Source organism: Staurois parvus, unplaced genomic scaffold (assembly GCF_062004578.1).
Source record: "Staurois parvus isolate SC_StPar_1 unplaced genomic scaffold, SC_StPar_1.0 ptg000686l, whole genome shotgun sequence".
Classification (NCBI taxonomy): domain Eukaryota; kingdom Metazoa; phylum Chordata; class Amphibia; order Anura; family Ranidae; genus Staurois; species Staurois parvus.
Genome location: NW_028318482.1, coordinates 4,887,503 through 4,910,240, shown reverse-complemented (window position 1 = coordinate 4,910,240; position 22,738 = coordinate 4,887,503).

Here is a 22,738-nt window from a genome sequence, read left to right as displayed (position 1 = left end):
TTGAAGTCGCTCTCAGTGGCGCCACTTTAAAACTGCAAACCAATGGAGAAGTCCATTGGTTTCACAAAGGGTCTGAGCCATGAAACGCATAACCACACCCCCTTATGTAAAATAAACTAAAATAATGTGGTTGCATAAGTGTGCACACCCTCTTATAACTGGGGATGTAGCTTTGTTCAGAATTAAGCAATCACATTCAAAATCATGTTAAATAGTAGTCAGTACACACCTGCCATCATTTAAAGTGCCTCTGATTAACCCCAAATAAAGTTAAGCTGTTCTAGTAGGTCTTTCCCCACATTTTCTTAGTTGCATCCTACAGCAAAAGCCATAGTCCACAGAGAGCTTCCAAAGCATCAGGGGATCTCATTGTTAAAAAAGGTATCAGTCAGGAGAAAAGTACAAAAGAATACCACCCTACCCGCACCCTTCGCTCCTCACAAGACCTCCTACTTCCTAGCTCCCTGGTCTCCTCCTCCCACGCCCGACTGCAGGACTTCTCCAGGACTTCCCCCATCCTCTGGAACTCCCTACCACAATCCATCAGACTGTCACCTACCCTCCTCACCTTCAGGCGCTCCCTGAAAACCAACCTCTTCAGGGAAGCCTACCCCACCTTCACCTAACAGCCGTTCTCCTCCACTCCATCCCCCACAGCCACTTCCTCCTGTACCTCTACCCTCTCCCTCCTAGATTGTAAGCTCGAAAGAGCAAGGCCCTCAAACCCCTCGCGTATTGTATTGTTTCTGTCTTGTCTCATGTACTGTCCCCCCACTTTATCGTACAGCGCTGAGCAAACCTATTGGCGCTATATAAACACTATATAATGATTTCCAAGGCATTAGATATACCATGGCATACAGTGAAGACAGTCATCATCAAATGGAGAAAATATGGCGCAACAGTGACCTTACCAAGAACTGGACATCCCTCCAAAATTGATGAAAAGACGAGAAGAAAACTAGTCTGGGAGGCCGCAAGCAACATTAAAAAAGCTGCAGGAATATCTAGCAAGTACTGGCTGTGTGGTACATATGAATATGGGAGATTGTTGTCACATGTCTGGGCTATGGGGTAGAGTGGCAAGACGGAAGCCTTTTCTTAAGGAAAACATACAAGCTCGGCAAAATTTTGCAAAAACACATCTGAAGTCTCCCAAAAGCATGTGGGAAAATGTGTTACGGTCTGATGAAATCAAGGATGAACTGTTTGACCAGAATTCCTAAAGATATGTTTGGCACAAAAACAACACTGCACATCACCAAAAGAACACCATACCCAAAGTGAAGCATGGTGGTGGCTGCTCCACGCTTTGGGGCTGTTTTTCTTCAGCTGGAACTGGGGCCTTAGTCAAGGTAGATGAAATTATGAACAGCTCCAAATACCAGTCAATAGTGGCACAAAACTTTCAGGCTTCTGCTAGAAAGCTGAACATGAAGAGGAACTTCATCTTTCAGCATGACAACGACCCAAATCATACATCCAAATCAACAAAGGAATGGCTTCACCAGAAGATGAAACTTTTGGAATGGCCCAGCCAGAGCCCAGACCTGAATCCCATTGAAAATATGTGGGGTGCTTTGAAGAGGTTCTGCTTACATCCATCCAGCAACTTCCTGGCCAAACTCTGCACATACCATGCAGTTACCTGCTGATGTCCGCCATTGATGACTGCCCCTCCATGGAAGGCATGCCTACTCTTGATACATATGAGTGCATTACTTCATAGACAATCTGCACTTGCATAGTTTACACTCAGATCAAGGCAGAACAGGAGATGACCTCGCAATCTGACAGATTTGGAATGTTTTTGCAAGGAAGAGTGGGCAAATATCGCCAAATCAAGATGTGCCATGCCGATAGACTCATACCCAAAAAGACTGAGTGCTGTAATAAAATCAAAATGTGCTTCAACAACGTATTAGTTTAAGGGTGTGCACACTTATGCAACCTTATTATTTTAGTTTTTTATGTTTACTTCCCTCCAAAATGTGTTCGTTGTTCAGTTTATAGGTTACATTTAACAGGTGGAAAACGTTCTTCGCCTCATTTTATTACATCACAGAAACCTGACATTTTAACAGGGGTGTGTAGACTTTTTATATCCACTGAACATCCTGAAGACTCCCAGCAGCGGCTCTCAAGCAGCAACAAGGCCAGCTGGGCCCAGACTGTAGCAGTGGATTGCTGGTCTTTACTTCTGAAGAAGCCCTATAGCACAGGTGTCAAACTGGCGGCCCTCCAGCTGTTGCCAAACTACAAGTCCCATGAGGCATTGCAAGATTGACAGTTACAAGCATGACTCTGAAAGGCAGAGGCATGATGGGCCTTGTAGTTTGGCAACAGCTGGAAAGCCGCCAGTTTGACACCCCTGCCCTATAGGATCAAATGACAGCAGACTAGGGTGGGTGAGTAAATAAAAAGGTTTTAGTTTTTGTTTAATTTTTAAAAGCTGAACCCCAGGCTGGGGAAAAAAAAAAAAAAAAGAAGAAAGAAAAAGCACCTGTGGGGAGAGTCGCGCTGCAAGGGTAACTTTTTCAGCTGTAAAGCCGGTCATTGGGGGAGATTTTGCCAAGAAATGGGCTTTATTTTGATTTTCACTTACTTGCTCTACAGCTGCACATTGCAATGAATACAGCCATGATATTGTTGCTATACCTCATGAATTGCTGCTCTAGTTACGGATTACGAATCACACAGTGCAACTAGCAATCAAACTGTCTCACACCTGACCACCACTGATCTACCCATCCCACCCAATCACCAGAGATGTGCCACTCTCACCAATCCACTACAGTCCAGCCGCTCACATGTCCTTATCTGCCCACCACTGCCCTGTAAAACTCCACCTTTGGAAGCAGGGCAGGATTTCTGAATATAGGTCATGACAGGGTCAGCAGTCATAGGATGGCAGGTCATGACAAGGTCAGAGGTCATAGGATGGCAGGTCATCCAGGCACAGCACACACAACCAGCGGTCAGTGACACGAGGTGTATATTGATGGGTTACACTACCCAGCCTGCCAGGGTACAAGCAAGCCTGTCTCACATGGTCTTTGTTGGTAGCTTAGTGGAAGTTGTACTAATGGCTGCTGCACTCCGGGGCCACATATCTAGAACAGAGCGGACATCAGGGGTAGGGGCCGGTTCCTCAGTCTTCTGCTCTAGGTGTGTGGACACAGATAGAACTCCTTCCATCCTTCTCCACTAGTCTTATGCAGGCCATACATGGGTCGAATTCCAAACTAATGTTCTTTAGAAAATCAGAAATTTCGTGCATCTTGTAATCCGGTGGCGCCACCATTGAATTCAAAATTCGACCAACCAAGCCTTCAATTTCATCTCGTGTTGCTACAGAAAAGAATTTTCATGGCCAAGAATTTTGTTTTCTTTCCAGGTCACAGCTCATGCTCACTTTTTCATTTATATTTCTCACCAGATTCTCCCATCATTGATTCGATATTCGTTCGTTTTGGCAAAAATTTCCAACATGCCCAATCACTCAAATTCGATGGTCACACGAAAATCGCCCATTTCTGTGACCCGCTAATGATGCGAAATTCGAACAAAAATTCTTTCAGAATTTGACCCATGTATGGCCGACTTTAGTATGACTTGGGCTAGACTGCTGAGAAGTGAGACAAGACGGCTGTCTTACGAAGGAGGGCAAAAGGTAGAAATCCAGTACATTGCTAGACAAATACACCACAACTATGACTCATCTGCACCATGACACGGTGAGCACCACCCTGCTATCAGCATTACCTGGGCACTACCAGCACCACCTGAGCACTGCCATGCCGTCAACACCCAGGCACCACCATACTATCAACACCATCCAGACAATACAATACCACCAGCACCACCTGGGTACTGCCAGCATCACTCAGGCACCGCCATGCTGCCACTAACCAGGCAAGACCAGCACCACCTGGGCACTGCCATGTGGCCAGCACCACTATGCCATCAACAGAACCCAGGCACCACCATACTATCAACACCATCCAGACAACGCAATACCACCAGCACCACCTGGGCACTGCCACGTGACCAGCACCACTATGCCATCAACAGAACCCAGGCACCACCATACTATCAACACCATCCAGACAACGCAATGTCACCAGAACCACCTGAGCACTACCAACATCACTCAGGTACCGCTATGCTGACACCACCAGGGCAAAACCAGCACCACCATGCCACCAGCACTACCTGGGCACTGCCACATGGCTAGCAACACTATGCCATCAACACCAGCCGGGCACCACCATACTATCAGCACCATCCAGACAACGCAATGTCACCAGAACCACCATGCCACCAACACCAGCCATGCACCTCCATGCCATCCACACCACCCATGCACAGCAAAGACACAAGCACCACCTGGGCACTGCCTGCACCATCGTATCTCCAGGCCCACTCAGGCACCACCAGCACCACCTGGGCACTGCCTGCACCATCGTACCTCCAGGTCCACTCATGCACCACCATGCTACCAGCACCACATGGGCACTGCCTGCACCATCGTACCTCCAGGCCCACTCATGCACCACCATGCTACCAGCACCACCTGGGCACTGCCTGCACCATCGTACCTCCAGGCCCACTCAGGCACCACCATGCTACCAGCACCACCTGGGCACTGCCTGCACCATCGTACCTCCAGGCCCACTCAGGCACCACCATGCCTCCAGCACCACCTGGGCACTCCAATGCCTCCAGCAGTACCCGGGCACCTGCCCCGTGACCCCGGAGCCCCTATACTTCATGATCCGGTGACAGAGCCTGTCCCGGGCACCGTCCCTCACCTGGTGCAGGGCACTGATACCATCCGTGTTGGTGCTGTCAGTGATCTCCTTGCCATCCTCTCCTCTAAGCATCTCCTCCGCCTCCAGCAGATCTCCTCCGGCACAGGCAGCCAGGAACTCCGCCGCCCGCTCGAACCGTACAGCCCGTCCAGACTCCCCATCCGAACGGACTCCCCGTTCATCTAGACGCCTCTTCCGCCGCTGCCAGCGGGGCTCCGCCGCCTCCTGGTTGGTGCAAGACCGGGCCCACTGACGGAGTTGCTCCTTCCGTCTTTCCTTCGCCTGAGCGGCGGCAGCGGCCCCCTCCGCCATGTTGTGTTTATGTGTCTCCCTTCTTCTCCCCCACCCTTTACGTCTACGGTCCGTGCCGCCAGCCTGATGTGCGGCGTCATGACGTCACGTGTGTCCGCGCTGCGGGCCTGTCAGGAAGTGCAGTCTGTAATGAAAGTGGAGTAACAGTTGTGTGTGTGGAGGCGGCGAGCCTCCCTCCGAGCTACTACACCTCCCTCCGAGCTACTACACCTCTGCATGTGACAATGGCATGTGACCGACCTCCCTCCGAGCTACTACACCTCTGCATGTGATAATGGCATGAAATAAAATGGAATAGAATAGAAATAATAAAGTAGAAAATAATAGAATGGAGTAGAAAAGAGAAGAACATTAAACAGAATTGAATAAAAAAATAATAGAGTAGAACAGAAAAGAATAGACAAGAATAGAATAAAGCAGAATATAATAGAATAAAATATAATAGAAAAGAATAGATTAGACAAGAATAGAATAAAGCAGAATATAATAGAATAAAATATAATACAAAAGAATAGAATAGACTGGAATAAAACAGAATAGAACATAGTAGAAAATAACAATATAAGAGAAGAGAATAAAACAGAATAGAAAAGAATAAAATAATTGAATAGAATAGAAAATAACAGAATACTTTAGAGTAAACAGAATAGAGCATACAATAAAGAAATAGAATGGAATAAAATAGAATAGAAAATATAATAGAGTAAAATAAAAAATAATAGAGTACAATATAAAATAAAATAATAGAATTAAACAGAATGGAATAAAAAAAATCGAATAGAGTAGAACAGAAAAGAATAGATTAGACAAGAATAGAATAAAGCAGAATATATTAGCATAAAATATAATACAAAATAAAAGAATAGAATAGACTGGAATAAAACAGAATAGAACATAGTAGAAAATAACAATATAAGAGAAGAGAATAAAACAAAATAGAATAGAAAAGAATAAAATAATTGAATAGAATAGAAACTAACAGAATACTTTAGAATAAACAGAATAGAGCATACAATAAAGAAATTGAATGGAATAAAATAGAATAGAAAATATAATAGAGTAAAATAAAAAATAATAGAATAGAGAATAAAATAATAGAATTAAACAGAATGGAATAAAAAAAATTGAATAGAGTAGAAAAGAATAGATTAGACAAGAATAGAATAGAATAAAGCAGAATATAATAGCATAAAATATAATACAAAATAAAAGAATAGAATAGACTGGAATAAAACAGAATAGAACATAGTAGAAAATAAGAGAATAGAATAGAAAAGAATCAAATAGACTAAAATAGAAAATAAAATAATTGAAAAGAATAGAATGGAATTAATGTAGTCATGTTTGGAAATTAGAATTTCGAATTGATTTGAAGATAAGGAATATACAAAACGAATCCGAATACATGAAACAAATTCTGAAAATGAATCATTCTAACATAACAAATATGATGAAATAAAATTAATAAGTTATTGAATGAAACCAAAACGGAACTTTTCCGTCCTGTACTTTTCTGGTGACAACCCAAAATTTGGGATTTTCTTTCGTTTTCAATAACAATGGTAAACATTACATATAGAGAGGGAGGATCTCCCTAACGGGGACACAGACAGTAATAAAAACTGACAGGTGCACTAACCCTTTTCCATTCTTCACTTTTTTCATGAATTAAAAATCAGCAGCTACAAATGCCAGCCCATGAGTCCAGCATTGTCTTCACTGGAGCCGATTCTTTGATGGGCTGCAAATCACCAGGGCTGCCATCTTGGATGTGGGAGCCAGCTGTCACTTCCTGATGTCTCACAGCCGGGATCATGTGGCAAGGTCAGCCTGGTCCTACAGTCTCCTGGTACTTGTGGTTTGTCCCAGAGGGTAGCAGGGAGGGACCAGGCCAAGCTGACGTAATTCCCACCTAAGTAGGACACCTGTCTCAAAAAGGTACCCAGTCCCAGAAAAAAAAAAACATACCAACTTTTGTTAGAGGAGGAGGAGCCATATTTTAATTTTTAAAGGCTAGATATACCTTCAAAAAATAAATAAATGCATGTATATTTGCAGGATAAAAAGGGCATTTTTTTTCCATGGGAGCCTGCAAAGCATTGTACTTGTGATCAGTGGATTGTGGGTGCAATGCGGGCTCCTGCAGACTCTTCCTCCAGCTCTCTGTCCATACTGTAGTATCAGTTGGGGCTAATTCACACATAGTGCAGTGACAGACACTTTACTGCATTGGAAAACATCTGTCACTGCATGTTGCGATAAAATCAGACATGTTGCATTTCATTGCAGTGTGCTGTGCAGAATTGCATGTCACTGTACAGAAGTTCAGTGTATCGGTGCATCACATTTTGTACACTTTAAATAAAGTTTGTACAAAAACAAAAAAAAGGGAGGTGTGTGATTCACTGAATCACGCACCACACTGCACCCCTAGAGATGCGCACAACGGAAAAGTTTGTTTTGTTTCAGGATCATTTGTAAACCACTTGCCCTCCGGAAGATTTACCCCCCTTAATGACCAAGCCATTTTTTGCTATTCAGCACTGTGCTTGTAATTGCATGGTCATGCAACACTGTACCCAAACAAAATTTATCTCCTTTTTTCACACAAATAGAGCTTTCTTTTGGTGATATTCGATCACCACTTGTTTTTTTTTTGTGATATAAATGAAAAAAGACCAAAATGTTTAAAAAAAAACACCATTTTCTATTTTCTGTTATAAAAAAATGTCAGATAAACTCAAATTTAGTCATACATTTAGGCCAAAATGTTTTCTGCTACATGTCTTTGGTAAAAAAAAATCCCAATAAGTGTTTATTAATTTGTTTGTGTGAACGTTATAGCGCCTACAAACTATGGTATAGATACTGCAATTTACGTAGCTTCTACTTTCTGACTGCCTATCACATTTCTTGAGGTGCTAAAATGCCAGGGCAGTACAAACACCCCCAAATTACCCCTTTTCAGAAAGCAGACACCCTAAGCTATTTATTATGTTGAGTCCATGGAAGATTTTTTTTTTCCACAAGTCTTTGGAAAATGACAAAAAAAAGTTGTGACAAAGTTGTCACTTAAATGATATATTGCTCAAACATGACCCCTTGGAATGCCTGATGATGTGTAAATTCCTCATTTTACTTCCTCCCTACCTATCATAGTTTCAAAGGCTCTGAAATTCCAGGATAGCACAATCCCCCACAAATGTCCCCTTTTTCGAAAGTAGACGCCCCACACTATTTGCTGAGAGGCATGTTGAGTCAATGGATTATTTTTATTTTCACCACACGTTTTTGGAATATGAAAAAAAACAAACAAACATTTGTTTTACACAAAGTTGTCAATTAAATGATATATTACTCACACATGCCATGAGTATATGTGGAATTACACCCCAAAATATATTCTGCTACTTCTCCTGAGTATGGGGATACCACATGTGAGAGACGTTTTGGGAGCCAAGCTGCATACAGGAGCCCACAATGCAACGGCCCCTTTAAAAGCCTGAAAGTGTGCAATTTCCTTATTTCACTTCCTCACTACCTATCACAGTTTCAGAGGCTCTGAAATTCCAGGATAGCACAACCCCTCCCAAAAAAGTCCTCTTTTTGAAAAATAGACACCCACATATTATTTGCAGAGAGGCAGATTGAGTCAATGAAAGATTTTTTTTAACCACTCGTTTTTGGAAATTGACCCCAAAAAAATTTTTTTTTACACAAAGTTGTCAGTTAAATGATATATTTCTCACACGTGCCATGGGGATATGTGGAATTACATCCCAAAATATATTCTGCTGCTTTTCTCGAGTATGGGGATACCACATGCGTGTGACTTTTTTGGCAGCCTAGTCACATACAGAAGCTCAGAATCCAATGACCCCTTTGAGAGTCTGAAGGTGCATAACTTCCTCATTTCACTTCCTCATTTCCTATCACAGTTTCAGAAGCCCTGAAATGCCAGGATAGGTCAACCCCCCCAATAAACCCTTTTTGGAAAGTAGACATTCCAAGGAATTTATTAAGAGGCATGGTGAGCCCTGGGAGAAGGACAGTGCTTCAGTGGTCCAGGGCTGGGATCGCAGAGGGACCAGTACCTGCCGACAGAGGCGCTCCCTGGAGTGCAGGGGATCACTGAGGGAGGCAGAAAGCAGAGGTGCTAGAGAGAACCTAGCACGGAGGGACTCCAGGAGGGACCATCCACATGGGGCTGTGCTAATTCAGTGACTAGATGTCCCAAACGGCCTGGGAAAAGTAACAAATCTTGGGAGACCCTGAGACCCAGAGACTCCTGAAAGCACAGGACATCCTGAGCACCCGCCCAGACCCCCCCTCAGGGGACCCTGCAAGCCGGAATATGAGATTTCGTTTCAGGATAGAGGAGCATACAGAGAGGGAGGGACCCAGAACCCCAGGCTCGGAGGGTGATGGTGAGTTGCTGTGGGCAACGGTTGGAGATTTAAGTTGCTACTGTCTCTGTTACTAGCAAATGTATACCTGAGTTGTAGGGCTGGGGGGATCTCAGAGGCCAAGTGCTGGTGTTAATGACGTATACATTTTTAAAGCTATCTGGGACTGTAAAAGTTTTCGGAGAGGAACAAGTAGGAGGCACTTTTCCTAGGTGTGATAATTCTGTATTTGAGCATTGAGTAGAAAATTAACGGCTAAGCTTAGCTAATATGAAGAACAAATCCACTAAAGGTGGGGATGTAAAAACCCCGCAACCCAATGCAAATACCAGCACAATAAAGAAATACATGCCATTACAAGAAAAAAGCCCAGAGATACAATGCAAGGAGAAACAACAGGAAGGAAGTAGAAAATATGATGGTGAGAAGTCTAGATTGTCATTTGGAGCACAGGAAGGAAATGAGACCAATGAATCTATAAAAGTTGACAGCGTAAATTATCAAAAGGTCCTGGAACAACAGAGAGTAATATCACAAATCCCTACAAGAACAGAGATGGCGGAAATGTTTGCAAAATTGGAACTCTCTATGAAAAATTAATTGGCGATGATTCATAAGGATCTAGGACAAATGTTAACAAGAGTAGAAAAAGCAGAGGAGAAAATGGAAACATAGGCCCAGCAGTTTATTAACTTGGAGATGCAGGTGGAGGAGATGGGAAGGGAACAGAGGATGCTCCCATTTAAATTGGAAGACCAAGAGAATAGAGATAGAAGAAATAATCTAGGGGATTGGGGACTACCAGAAGATTCGCATGAAGAGGACCTCTGGGAAAAAATAAGGAGGGTGTTTAACCCAATGATAGGTAGATTAGCCTTAGATCCTCTGAGAATTGAGAGAGTACATAGGTTAAGGCTCCTGCCAGGAGTAACACCAGACATCCCTAGAGACGTGAATGTTCGTTTCCATCATTATGAGGACAGAGAGAGAATATTGAAAAAAGGGTAGGAGATCCCAGAAATAAAATTTGGAGAAACGAAGTTGCAAGTTTTTGCGGACATTGCATCTGAGACATTAGCCAGAAGAAGATTGTTGAAACCCTTATTGGACCAGATGAGGGAGAAAAGAGTTCGATATAACGGGATTCTCGGAATTCCTTATTTGATAGAAAGACGGGAAGTCGGCAAGGCTAAGATTCCCAGAAGAACTTAGTGACTTTTGTGAAAAACTAGAACTGCAGAATATGGACATTGCAGGGTGGTCAGAGGGGTCTAACAAGAGTGGAAGGTTGAGAAAAGAGAAGTGGCAGTCAATAAATAAAAAGAGAAGATAGACAGAACTGGGACAGGGGAGGGCAGGAAGTGGTTGGTGGGTGGAGATGAGGGGGTGGTAAATTCCGGCCCCTCCCTCTGGCCTAGGGGAATGGGTTGTTCCCCCCCCCTTTTCTCTCCATCCTCCCCTCCACCTCCCTTGTACCCTCAGGGAGTCCTCGAGGAAGATATATACCTCTGTACATATATGAATGCTTTAGGATAGGGAATGGGAATAAGAGAAGAATCGCTGCAAGTGTATATAACAATTATTCTTAAAGAAGGGAATGATAGTTCACAATACAAACACAAAACTGTTGACAAAAGTGCTAGCTACCAGGTTGAAAGAGTTGATGCCGGAATGGATACATTTAGACCAAGTAGGTTTTGTCCCAGGCAGGGAAGGGAGGGATAATGGTCTAAGAATATTGTTCCTTCTACAAAAAGCAAAGAGAGAAAAGTCGCCGACAATTATCCTGTCGATCGATGCTGAAAAAGCTTTTGACAGGGTGGACTGGGGATTTATGATAATAACGCTAGAGGTCTTAGGAATAGGGACTAAGATGTTAAGGTGGATAAAGGAGCTTTATAATTATCCATCAGCAGCGGTTAAGGTAAATCGGTCCCTCCCAAGGTTTTTTAAAGTATATAATGGCACTAGACAGGGATGTCCATTATCCCCGCTGTTATTTGTCATATCCCTGGAACTTCTTTTGGTGATGGCACTAAAGAGTGTAGATATTAGAGGAATTAAGATAGGAGAGGTAGACTATAAGGTAGCAGCGTATGCAGATGACATGCTGTTTTGTATTGTGAATCCAAGTATAACGTTACCTAATCTAATGGGATTACTAAAACAGTACAAAGAGCTTTCAAACCTGAAAATAAACCCCTCAAAATCAGAAATTTTGAATGTTAATGTTTCAAAGAAAGAGAAGCAGACCCTACAAAAAGACTTCCCATTTACATGGATGGAGAAGGAATTAGGTTTATCTAGGAATAAAGCTAACTCCCTCAATAAAGAACATATATCAGGTAAATTATATTCCACTAATAAATTAAATAAAGGATGAGTTGAGAAGCATCTCAAGGGATAGGGTCTCCTGGATTGGGCGTATAAATTTGGTTAAGATGGTGATAGTCTCAAAAATCTTGTATAAATTCCATATACTCCCAGTACATATACCAGGATCCTTTTTTGGGATAATAAAAAAATTGATACTTAAATATATATATGAGCTAAATAGAAACCGAGAATTAGGTATGAAGTTTTGTGTAATAACAAAGGGAAAGGGGGACTAAATCTGTCTAACATTAGGAATTACTATATTGCGGAGACACTGTTAGGAGTTGTAGATTGGACATATAATTCACAGGAGAAAAGTTGGGTTAAAATGGAAGGTATTTTAAGTAACACACGATTAGAGAAGATTATTTGGATACCATGAAAGTTTTGCGTTATGGATGAAATTAGCAGCACGTTGACACGGGAGGTGTTAAGAGTATGGGACGGAATGCACAAGCGAATGGGTTGGGAGTATAATTTACTGATAATTCCCCTGGTGGGCATAATGCTTCAGGGGAAGTGGTTTAAAGATGGAAATGTACGTTTAAGGGATAGAGTAAATAAGGGGAAGTTGCACACTTTTCAAAATTTAAAGAGTAAAAAGATGTATTTGTTGTATTAGATTAACTGAGATACTATCAATTAAGACATTTTGATTCAAAGCTCCCTCAACCACTGAAGATGCCGGAGAACATGCTCCCATTGATATAGCCCCAAATATGTCACTTCTAGGATATATAAGATCCGTATTAAACTGACGGGAGCTGATCTTCCGTTATTCTTAGAGAAATGGAAAAGGGAATTGGGAACAAAAATGAGAGAACAACAGAAAAATAAAATGTTTAAATTAACACATGGGGTGATGAACATGAACACAGTTGAAATGAATTAGAAATGTTTAACTAGATGGTATTTTACACGAGTGTGGCACATAGACAAAGAGCAGAAGTTTCACCATTATGTTAGAGGGGATGGGGATCTAAGGGAACAATGGCACATATATGGTGGAATTGCCCCAAAATACAGATGTTTTGGCAAGATATAATCCAATTTATACTAGAGATACTGGGGATCACTATATAGAAGGTTTATGTAGAAGATTTATTTTATAGGTACGAGATATCAGTGAAACAATATAAAAATAGTGTACTATACAATCTAATTAGTGCTGCCTAGGGACTTATTCCCAAATTTTGGCAGGTACAGGAGCCCCCAACAATGAGGGACTGTATAGATAAGGTTGAGTATATTGTATAATAAGATGGAGGAGCTATATCATATAGATGAAGATAAAACGGAACAATTTAGAAAGGAATGGGGTAGATGGTATGACTTTAAGACATCTGAAAAATATCTGGAAGTGGTGGAAGTCCCATGCAGTCTGAGGTAGGAGAATTGAACTGAACGATTGGAGGGCCGTGAAAGAAATAGGAAAAGGGAAAAGAAAGGTAAGAGAGAAAGAAAGAGCGGAGAGAAGAGGAAGTGTAGGAAGAGACGATTAAATACAAGGGACATAGATATGGATAGGAATTATGGAAAGAGATGGAAAGAGCTATATGGACTAGGGTAATTTTATGGGTGGGTTGGGATATGGGGGGGGGGATAGGGATGGATAATTCAGGTGAATTGTTTGTATTTTTGATAAATATGATATAATGTTGATTTAAGTATTGAACATTTTTAATAAAATATATAATAACAAAAGTAAATTTACAGAGGTCTAGTTCTAGGATTACTGCCCTCAATCTGACATTCGTGACGATACCTCACATGCATGGTGCAACCACTGTTTACACATTGGCATGCGGCCAAAGCTTGCATTCGCCTTTGCGTGCGAGCGTGGAGGGACAGTTGTGCTTTAATTTTTATTTAAATATTTATTTTGCTTTTTTTATTTTTACACTGTCCTTTTTACTTATTTATCACTTTTTTTTGTTATCACAGTGAATGCAAATATCCCCTATGATAGCAATAGGCAGTGACAGGTGCTCTTTTCTTAGAAATCTGGGGTCTATTAGACTGTAGATCTCTCCTCAGCCCTGAAAGCATCTGATCACACCAAGATTAGTGTGATCAGATCCTTCCCTATTTTAAAAATGGTGCTGTTTATTTCTGGCGAAACCAAAGTGATGAAATGCTTGGAGCTTCAAAGTTTCTTAGACCATTGGAGGCGTTTCTCAACCAGGGAGAGATTGGAGGGTTTCTCAACCAGGGCTCCATGGAACCCTAAGGTTCCTTTAGAAGATACTATGGGTCCCATGAAAAATTTCTGTCTCTCAGATAAATTCCCACTGACACCATGGATTTTTTTCAGCTATTAGCAGGGAATTCTTCCCAATGATGACAAGCCTGGACGCCGTTCTGTCACTGGGAGTGGGTTGCAGAGGTGCCCTGGACTGATGGAGTGGGTATTTGCTCAGCAGTATCCCTCCTAAATACAACATACATCAACTTAAGGTGTGTAGTGACACAGGACAGCACTATTCAGAGGAACTCTGTACTTTTATTATTGCACACAGTGACACAGCTCATCTCTAAGTCGGGGGACCGCCATAATGTTTGATACTCACATGAACGCGTCTGGTTCTGGGCATTGATGAGTGTGTGCACAGAAAAAGGTACCCCCTTATGCAGGGCAAGTGGCCCTGCCCACAGACAGTGCATAGTAACTAATAAAAACAATGTGGCAAAAGTGCAAAATCAACCATCTTCAACTTTCTGAATGTAGCTCTACACCTTTAGGAGTTGCTGAAGATTTGGGTCCTCCCAAAGTCCTGCACAGCCAGGTAACACATTTTCCTCACAGACTTGCATCAAGGAGACAGTAACCAGTCCCTGAGCTTGGGTTTTTAGGTTTTATTAGGGGGAATTGAATTTTGATGGGGTCAGGTGTGTATGGGGTGCCTAAGGGAACTGCAACTAAGGACAACTTCTTGGCAACTATGTACAAGTCTTTATACAGCAAGATTCACTTCTTGGAGAGCTCTCCAGCCTCTCCTGGTGTACCACCCTAGGCCCCAGATAATCCTCCTATATCCAGCTGTCTGAAGGAATCCCTGGGCAGAGGATCCAGTACCTGCCACTTTAAGGTGAACAGTCCCGGGCAAGGATCTTACTCAGTCCTGTTCCTATGAGCTGGTGGGTTCGTAGCGGATTTTAGGCCTTCGGCTGGGCTGGCGCCTTCCCTGCTGCACAGGTGGTCTTCTCTCTATGGGCAGATGAGGTCTGAACTTTCCACCTTTCCAGTACCACTGTCTGGAGGTGGGCCCCTTACCAACTGGGCCCCCTCCAGGCTCCTGCACTCCTCTTCCTCTCACTCCATCTTCCACTTGACCTCTCCAGCTACTGAGCAGGTTCAGTTAGCCCTGGCCAGAATTTGACCCTGCTAACTATCACACCAGGCTGCTAATCCACCTCTAGCTAAAAATTGAACACTAGCTCCCCCTGGCTATCTTGAGGGGTGCTACATGAACAATAATATCTATTTTATAATCTGAATATATGCACCTGATATGAATCTATGATTTTAGTCATGAAAATGTTCTAAGACTACTGAAGTGAATTGGTATTACATAAATGAGATGTTTGTGGGTGTTACTAAAACATCATCATAGCAGTTTATTGTATAGCTGTCTTTAATTGAACATTACAGATTTTTATATTTTAAGATGTTATGACCATTTGATTTGGAGTGCTTTGTAATTTAGTGCAGAGATGACATCCATACTGAGCTGGAGAAAGCACTTCCATTGCAGTCCCCAATCAACTGTCCCCACAGCAAGGCGGGTCAAGCCATGCTTCAAGATATGGTTTGTGAATTTACAGTTTGCCTGTTCAAGGATCCTGAGATGGGTTACTAATGAACCACAGCCAAGAGAACAAATGAGAGAATATTGAGAGTTTAATGAGAGACAGCAGTCTCAACTTGTACGGCATGCTTAACGGTGCCCTGAGTGCCGACATGTTTACTTGCACACTAATGCACTTGCACAACAGCAAGTGATGAGCCTTAGAAGGGATTCTGGTCTTGGTGTGTTCAGAGATGAAAGCTGTGGAAGGGAGTTGCTAGGTGCAGAGGTGTGAGTTGTGAGCTATAGATCGAGGTGGACCTGAATGCAAAGGTGATAACTGTATGTGGGGAAAGGGGTTTGGTGCAGAGTTTGAGATTTGTAGATGAGGTGTGGGGAGTGCCAGGTGCGAAGGTAAGAGTTGAGGATGGGGGGGGTACTGGGTGCTGATGTGAGAGCTGTGAATAGGGGGGGGGGTGCTGTGTGCAAAGGTGAGAGCTGTGGAAGGGGTGAGCTGGGTGCAAGAATGAGAGCTATGGATAGGAGGGAGGTACAGGCATGAGAGCTGTGCATGTGGACATTGGGTGCAGAGGAGGGCTCAGCTGTGAATAGGGAACACAGAGGTGTGCTGAGGAGGGGATGCAGATATTAGCTGTGAATGGAGGGCACAGAGGTGAGCAGTAAATGGGGGGCACAAAGGTGCAGTGGATGGAGGGCAGAGTGCAATCGGTAGAAGAGGGGTGCAGAGGTGAGGTGGTGGGTGGTTACTTTTCTGACTGTTACTTCAGGTAGGGTGGATTTGTGCTTGGGGATGATTACAAAGATTTACAGGGGGTCCACAGGTCACGAGTATGTAATGTATGACATAGCATACAGAGTACAGCTGTTATGATTCTGTAATGCATCATGTACAATAAATAATTCTGACTTCTTCACAACTCTGCATGCTGGGAGTGCAGCAGTAAAGTGTGTGCTAAGTATACCACAGCATACAGAGTTCAGTAGTCAGGAGTATGTAATGTACGACACAGTTTACAGGGCGAAGTGATCAGGAGTATTCACTATATAGCCTAGTGTAAAGAAAGCAGGGTTCAGCCATATATAAAATAATATAATATTATTCAGGGGTGGTAGTCAGGAGTTTGCATTGTGTGACAAAGCATACAGGTTGCAGCACACTGTACACTGGGCTGTACATGACATACTTCTGACCACTGCATTCTGTACATTATAAACACCTGATCCCCGCAGTCTTTATGCTATATTGTACAGTAATGACATACTCCTAACCAAGATGTTCATTGTCACAACAGTTGCTAGTTTGTTATGGCTATTTTTACGAAGTGTTAGCCCTCTGTCTATACTATGTGTGCATGTATGTAGTGGAGGAGTTTCGGTTTGTAAAAATTATTATGCGGAGGTTTACATCTGTCTGTGAGATTCCTGCTTGGGAACAATAATTAAATCACATTTTGTAGATCTAAAGACTATAGCATATGTGTATGTGCATGTTCAGGTTCCATTAAACTGACACTAAATGATATTCTTGTTTTTAAAAAATACATCCACTACTTAACCACTTCAATAACGGGCACTTTTACCCCCTTCCTGCCCAGGCCAATTTTCAGCTTTCAGTATTGTTGCACTCTGAATGACGATTGCGCAGCCATGCAACACTGTACCCATAAAAAAAATGTTGTTATTTTTTTTCATACAAATAGAGCTTTATTATGGTGGTATTTAATCACCACTTAATTTTTTTTCCCTAAATAAACAAGAAAAAAACAAAACTTTTGAAAAATTAGGCCAAAATGTATTCTGCTACATTTTTTTGATGAAAATACCCCACATTAGTGTGTATTATTTAGTCTGTAAGAAAGTTATAAAGTCCACAAACTATGATAAATACAGCTGACAATTGATCAATCCTGATGTACTGATGGCCAATCTAATTTTTTGAGGCCTGAAAGTGCCAGGATAGTACAAAAATGAAGCATTTGAAAAATAGACAGTCCAAGGTATTTAGTGGAAGGCATGGCGAGTTTTTTGAAGTTGTAATTTTTAGTCACAATTTTTTTTTGTCTTACATATTGTCACCAGCCCAGTATAGTGTTATTATATAACTGGTGTGGTGGTGATCAGGGACACTGATTGGTGACAGTATGTAAAAAAACAAATTAGAAAAATAATTTTATTTATTTTTTTCTATAATTTTTTCTTTTTTATTAATTTTTTTTTTTTTTACTGTTTTTTTCAACACACTGTGACCAGAGCAATACAATGTTACCATAGTAACATTGTACTACTCTGGGAAAGTGATCAGGATTTCTTTATTCACATTATGATTGCTAATACCAATGTATTTTATTGATATTAGCAACCATTTTTACTGAAGGAAACTGATTCATTTAGTCTTTTGTTGTGATTAGCTGTGATTGGGCAAAGCTCATCACATGGTACATATGGGCTGCGATTGGCCTTGCCTCTACCAAGTGACCGCTGTGACCAATCACAGCTAACAACACAATTGTATACAAGGATGGCATGAAAGCAAGCCATCCATTGTATACAATTGTCATGTGATCTGCTGTGATTGGTCACATCAGTCACATGACACTGACAGCGGGCTGGTGTAGTGATCTGTCATCGGCTGTGTCCCGTGGACACAGTTGGTGACAGATTGCACTGTTGCGCGCAGGGGCGGACTGACCATATGGAAACTTGGGCACTGCCCGAGGGTCCGGGGTCAGTAGGGGGCCCCATGAGATGCCCCTGGTACCTTTTTCATAGGCGTTTTTGAGTTTGGGCAAGGACACAGGGCCCCATGAACCCCTATTGCCTGGGGGCCTCATGAGTTGTCAGTCTGCCCCTGGTTGCGGGGCCCCACGGCCGCGTGACTGGCAGCTTCTGACAGGATGTCTTATGATGCCCACTCAGAAGGAGGAGTGTCCCACCTGGCCATCAATCTCCTATAAGCAGGGAGGGAAGGTGCTAATGGCCCTCTAACCCGTTTTGAATTGTTTTCTCCTGCCTCCTGTGCACATTAGTTGAGGTCATGTGCAGATCTATGCACACTACAAACATCATAGTCCATAGTCCCTAGCCATCTTGGGAGGGAGCAAAACAGGGAAGCTATACATACAGTGGGACCATGGAGAATGAACAAAGAAGAAGGAATTCACAGGAGGATGAAAGCAATAGAAGGGACTTTTTTGAGTTAAAAATACATATTTCAATAGAATTTTTTTTTAAGCCAGAGTTTAATGTTAATGTAAGTATGGACCCTTAAGCCCCTCTCAGTGTCTTCCAGACCCACCATCAGCCATGGCGTGCTATGTGTGCCACATCACTCTTTTCCTTTGAGCGCCAATGGATGCACCAAGTCTTTCACAATCCTAGCAACACCCCTGATTAACAAATGGTATTCTTTACAAGCCAAATGTATCCACTCCAGGAATTGATATCTTGTTTTGTTTGAATCAGAAGAATAACACACAGTTTACAGGTTCTTTGAAACACAATGTCATTGTTCTAGAATATTTGATTACCTAATAAAAAGAACTTACATTAAGATAGAATAGACAAATGGTCTAAGATAATATGAAAAATACCATAGATAGATAAATATTCACTGTCAACCTGATTATAGCGTACCTCATTAATGGGAGATATCTAATCTCTGCCTATCACAGGTTTGGTATATATCACTAGTAATCAATTCCGACTTCAATCCCTGAAATATTAATATTATTTTATAAGATTAAGTTACTAAAAAGGTGCATCTGCAGCCAGTGGCGTCACTAGTGTTGCTGTCACCTGGTGCTGTAAAACATGATGTCACCCCTCTCCCCAATTAATAGTTTCAGGCCTGCAGTGCACAGTCATGCTGTGCAGCCCACCCCAGCACCCACCTAAATCCAGCCTTGGTACTAGGGTTATCACCTTTTCTTGAAGCTAAATCTGAACACTTTAGCTACACACACCATGGCAAACAGTGGGTGTGCGCAACTTGCTTTAACAGTGGGAGAGGCTTAAAATGGCGTGGTTAAACAAAGCATTCTTGTACCCATAATATATGCGTAGATTGGTGTGTGACAAGTAGGAATCTTCACAGACATGTAAAAACCTCAGCACAATCTTTTTTTTTTAAAGAAAAACTCTTTCATTACATAGGATTTTGTGTACACTGAACCAGACAGGTGGCAAGTCTGAGGCTACATTTACACTGGTAATTTAGGCCGGTGTGAATTATAATGGCAGGAATCTTCGGATTCCTGTTTTGGCTCTGGGTGGCTAGGCGCAGCCGCTGGTCCTGTTCACTATGACAGGTCACCAACAGCCACAGCTATTTGCTGTTTACTGCACAGCCAGCAATTACCTGCAGTGATCACTGCTGGATGCACACAAACTGGGTCCTGCAGTGATCACCACAAGTAATTGCTGACTGTGCAGAGAGTGAATGTCATAACGAAAGGAGTCAGCAACTGCACAGAGCCTCAGCAGGAATGACATGATTTCTGCCGTTACAATTTGCCCCAGCTCTAAGTACTGGTGTTAATGTAGCCTAAATGTGAAAAGATTAATTCTGTGGTCCATGACACCAGAATACCAGCCCTGTGATTGGTGTCAGTGGTGTATTTAGGTTTCGTGCTGCCCTAGGCAACACAAAAATTGTCTCCCCCCCCCCACGGAGAGACCATGACACCAACCAGCACCTCCTTCCCCCACAAAGAGAGCCTGATATTGACCAACAACACCCCAGCCCCCCACCTCCACCCAAGAGATCCTTTCACTACCACCACCCCCCATACACTCGCAACCCCCCACCCTGGGAAAAGATAAGACACTCACCTTCACAGCTCCAGACATTCCCTGGAATAAGAGTCAGACTCTGCATACACCATCAAGTAGCCCACAGCCTCTCTCAGATCCCACCTGGTCCCCGTGCTGTGTGTGTCCCTTCTTCCATCCCTTCTTTTGGGGGGTAGTGCTGTCCCCCTGAAAAATGTTGCTGCCCCCCTGAAAAATGCCGCCCTAGGCAAATGCCTTGTGGTCAATACACCCCTGATTGGTGTCAGTCAGTCTTCTCTGTACACAGCTCACACATATGACATGACAGCTGATTCCAGGAACAGTTAGCCTGTTGACCCCCTCATCACTTCACCGGTCTCTGAGCTAACTTACTGGGTTTGGCCGCCTTCCTGTTTCACCCCTCAGACATAGTCACTGCCTGGCACCCCTTAGGCTGCAGGTGTGAGCCCCACACAGTGTCAGACAGTGGCTGGCCTACTCTTCTAACTCACCATGTGGATGCTCTGCCTCCCAGTAAGTGGCACTCTCACAGACACTCTGTGATCTGGAATATATGCAATGATGGAGTGGGTTTTGGCAGGCATGGGAAGAGCAGGGCCAGCATAGGCAACGAGTCCATCATCAGGATGACACACAGCTTGGATTGAGGGGGAGGAGAGGCGGCCGAGGGTCCCCACACACAGACCGGCACAGGGCCTCCTACACTGTTATTAGGTGTCTGTATTATTGAGCACCATATTGCTGCCTGTGAGGACCCGGAGCTCTGGGCACCTGGTGTCACCCAGGTGCGGTCCGCACCCCCATAGCCACTGTCTACAGCATATTATAGAGTATGTTTCCTGTCACCCATTGTGGAAATTGCACCCTCCATGACCTTGAATTCTTTTTATCTTCTCCACCACTTTTTGCTACCATAATGAAATACAAAATTGATAATATAGTTGGGAATTTACATTTTTTTTACACTGCCCAAGGAATTAACATGAGAGATGTACAGTCATTTTTACAATTGCCCAGTGCACATGTAGGGACCTTGCTGCAAGCTGGAGTGTCCCTATTCCAAATGTAGTGGGCAGCTAAACTGTTGCTAGCCTGAGTTCTGATTGTTATTGTCCCTGTGTTTGTTGGGTTTTCCTAAGCATAGGACATTGTTTACTTCTGCTTGCTTCTGGGGAGTGTTCTCCAGTAGATACAATGTAATGGTTTATGCATATTTACCTCACTCTGACCAATCATTATGGGTTTTAATGCCAGTGATTTTGCCTGAGGAAGGAGAGAGAGATGCCAGAGATGTGGACCTGGCTGAGATAAGTGGGAGCCATTGGTTCTTGCTGTTGTCATCCAAGTCCTGTGACGAGGGAGTGAGGGACAGGGCCAAGCCTCTCTGTCTGTGTCAATGGACACAAGCAGTGGGGCTCAGGATTGAGCACACAGGTGTGCCACGATGGGAAGCAGCTTCCTATGGTGGCACACCAAAAAGAGGAGAAGCCAGGAGTTCTGGCATGGTACCAGACAAGAGGAAGATCGAGGCCGCTCTGTGCAATTCCATTGAGCAGGCAATTCCACCGAGCAGGCACAGTAAGTAGAAACCTGTGTATTTAAAAAAAAAATTTTAGGGGGCGTGTCCAAGATGGCGACGGGACAGGCCGCTTAATACGGAGCTCCTGACGACCTGCTCCGTATCCACTGCCATCTGCGGGATAACAGCCATCGGGACCCCGTGATAGACCCTGCTGTGTCCACCGGAAAGGACATTGAACGGGTCTGGTCCTTGCTGACCCGGATCCGCGGCGGCAATCCAGCGTGGCCGGTCACGGCCGACCGCGACTGAGAGACAACCCGGCTAGTGCCTGCCCGGCGAGAGGCCGGGTGCACGAGGTGAGCGGTGCGGTCACGAGGAGAGGGTTGCCGAACATACCTCTCTCCCTCCTTCACCCGAGCTGGTGGTGGCTGGAGTCCTCCGTCGGGAGTGTCGGCTCTTCCTCATCTGAGGCAGTGGAGTGGTGGGGCTTGTCGCGGCCCGGCGAAACCGCGGCAGCACACACGTGTACAGGCTGGGTGAGTGAGACACCCGGCATACAAAATAAAAAAAAAAAAAAAAAAGAGGACCGCAAGTCCTAAGCTACTCCCCACATATATAAGTGGGCACCTCTCCCTTATCCATCGGGGCACCCCCCCAAGAGCCCAGAGAACGTCGGCCTATAGTAAGGGCCTACACACCTCCCACTAG